A 3,167-nucleotide genomic window follows, 5' to 3' on the forward strand; every position below is an offset into this window, starting at 1 on the left:
CCGCCACTGCCAGTGTTGACAAATACACGTTGTGGCCCAGGGTTCCTGTTACCGGCGAGATTGGCTTTATCGGCGGCTGCCTTGTGCAGAGGTTTCCTCTTTACTGCCAGGAGAAGACCTGGAGGAGAGGAGAAGACGGTTAGTGCACTTTATTTATAAGGTTCTGGCCTCCTCTTGCTCCTTCCAGCACCCAGTCGCTGCCTTGCAGAGCCTGAGGGCTGAATTCAGTCTGAGGCGACTATTTCCCCAGGAGACCATACCTCTAAAATGCCAGCTCTTCTAAAAGGCCTCGGGAAATGGTATTAGAGCAAGCATGTCAAACTCAAAGGCTAACACGGGCCAAATAAACAAGGCATGTGGCCCGAGGGCCTCAAGTCTGACATGCTGAACTAGTCTGGTTTTCTCCCTGAAGACCAGGGAGCTCTTTCCTTGACTTAGATGGCAAGCCAAGGGTATCTGAGCTGCCGCATTACTTTGAATCACGCTGCAAAACAATTTAATGTAGGGCCTTTTATCTAGGTCCTGATTTTCAGGTGGTTTCTTCTCCGGAGCACACAGATTCACAGCCGGGTCCTTAGAGGTGCTGAAAAGAGGATCCATCTTCGCCGTCTCCAGGCATAAGGAGTTCTGGGCTCTGGGCTCCTCACACTGGAGGGTTGGACTGGAGCTGCAGTAATCTGGTCCAGAAATACGGTTTCTATTAAGTGTTCCTCGGTCACCTCCTATGTAGAGCTCAAGCCTGCACAGTGTGGTTTTCATAGCCCCTATTTGGGGAAACAGTCTGTTCCACAGAAATATGAGATACCAAGTTTTATGAACAACTTGAGGTTTTTTCATATGTAAAGCCCACTAAGACTCGGATTCATTCTCTACTAAGAGACAGAACACTACCTGCCACTTTAACTTCTCAGTAAACCAAAAGGTCATGTGATTCCAGTTTTGGAGAATGGGCACAAATGAAATCAATTGCCCAGGGCTCTCATCCAATCAGAGGCAGGCTAAGGTCTGAGGGGGGGGGGGGGGGCCTGGAGGGACAGCAACTGGAGACGGGCATCGGGCCTCTCCCACCACAAGATGGCAGGATCCCCTCGCCTAAAGCCCGCAGACCCCTGGGAGGACACTAATTTCCACAGCGAATATGTTATCTTCTTTGGATTCAAGTAACTGTGCCAGACGTCTTGTCCATGAGGCTCACTTCTGAGGTGTTTCCCGTCAGTGTGATGGTAGCTTTTCGTTTCCTAGTCTCTGCCTCCTTTTGCTTCATACACCAGTGGTGTGACTAGAAGGTAATAAAGTCAAACCCTGTGTCTCAGTAAAAATGAAAATAGCTGTTATCTGTTATGTGTTACATGACCACTATAGTGAGGGCCAGGCACGGTGCTAACTACATACATTATATCCTTCTCACAGCAACGGGAAGAGGTAGTACTACTCTCGGCCCCAGCCTATGGATGAGGAAACCAGGATTACACGTAGCTACAAAGTGTTGGGGCTGGGGTTTGATCCCAGGTTTGTCTGTCTCCAGAACTAGAGCTCTCCCCTACCAGGAACCATAAAGGAACACTCGCATACGGATGTGTTGAAGTCATGTTTCTATGATCAGATAAAATAGTTTGCTGGTGAGATAGTCATTGGTCATAAAGACTTTGTTATGTGCTGAAGTGGGGCCTAAATTCTTTACCAACCTATAAAAGTCTTTTTTTCTAAATGTTGTTATTTATTGATTTTATAGAGAGAGAGGAAGAGAGGGAGGGAAGGAGAAAGAGAGAGAGAGAGAGAGAGAGAGAGAGAGAGAGAGAGAGAGAGAGAGAGAGAGAGAGAGAGAGAGAGAGAGAGAGAGAGAGAGAGAAATATCGATTTGTTGTTCCACTTATTTATGCATTCATTAGTTGATTCTTGTATGTGCCCTGACTGGGGATTGAACTTGCAACCTTGGTGTAACGGGACAACGCTCTAATCAATGGAGCTACCCAGCCAGGTCTCCAAAAGTATTCTTGCACCTTTAATGTAAGCATGTGCTACATCCCTTTGCATAAAACCGAACCTTAGGTAGCTTCTCTATGTTGGTTCTAAAGACAATGTAAGGTTTTATTTGCCAAAATTTAAATCTCTGACTATTTCTAAAAGAAATATATATATATTAATTTTTAAAAAGCATATATGTGTATATATGTATATATTAGTATATATGTGTATATATATATTCATGCACTGGTAGGGTCCCTAGGCCTGGCCAGCGATCAGGGCCAATTGGGGCCTTCCAGCTTCTTAGTGGTGGACAGGGACTACGGTGGCGGTGAGGCCCCGCACTTTCCTGATTCCTGGTGCTTAGGAGGAGCTTGATACGTAAACGATTAAAACTGAAGAACTTGTCTGATTTAGGGAAAAGTTAGACTAAGCTGTCTCAGAGTTTACTTCCACATCTGAGATTGTCGGCGCTGTTTCTATACAGTAAAATCCTACCTGAGGCCCTGGAACCAGCATTTCACCTTGGGATGAACTCCTAGTCCAAGGGGCTCGTTCTTCTTGCTCTTCTGTGCAGAGGCTCCAGGAGACCATGCCTGGGCTCCTGGCTGTTGAAAGTGCAGGAGGGCTGCCCTGGGCTGCAGAGGAGGCGGGGCAAAGCAGAGGAGGCGGGGCAAAGCAGAGGGGGTGGGGCAAAGCAGAGGAGGCAGGGCAAAGCAGAGGAGGCGGGGCAAAGCAGAGTGGGTGGGGCAAAGCAGAGGGGGTGGGGCAAAACGCACATGCTCACCTAGGGGCCCAGCTGAGTTCAGGCCATCTGGAATGGATTATCCAGGAGACTCTGAAGCCAAGAGAACAATTCTGGTGCTGGTTTCCTTTCTTTCTCTCTTTCTCTTTCTTTCCTTCCTTCCTTCCTTCCTTCCTTCCTTCCTTCCTTCCTTCCTTCCTTCCTTCCTTCCTCCCTTCCTCTCTTCCTCTCTTCCTTTCTCTCTCTTTCTTTCTTTCTTTCTCTCTTCCTTTCCTTTCTTTCTTTCCTTTCATTCCTATCTTTCTATCTGGGCTTTGGCACAGACACCTACGGGAAGTGGTATTAGAGCAAGCATGTCAAACTCAAAGGCTAACACGGGCCAAATAAACAAGGCATGTGGCCCGAGGGCCTCAAGTCTGACATGCTGAACTAGTCTGGTTTTCTCCCTAAAGACCAG

The sequence above is a fragment of the Myotis davidii genome, unplaced genomic scaffold (genome assembly GCF_000327345.1).
Source record: "Myotis davidii unplaced genomic scaffold, ASM32734v1 scaffold496, whole genome shotgun sequence".
NCBI classification, from domain to species: Eukaryota; Metazoa; Chordata; class Mammalia; order Chiroptera; family Vespertilionidae; genus Myotis; species Myotis davidii.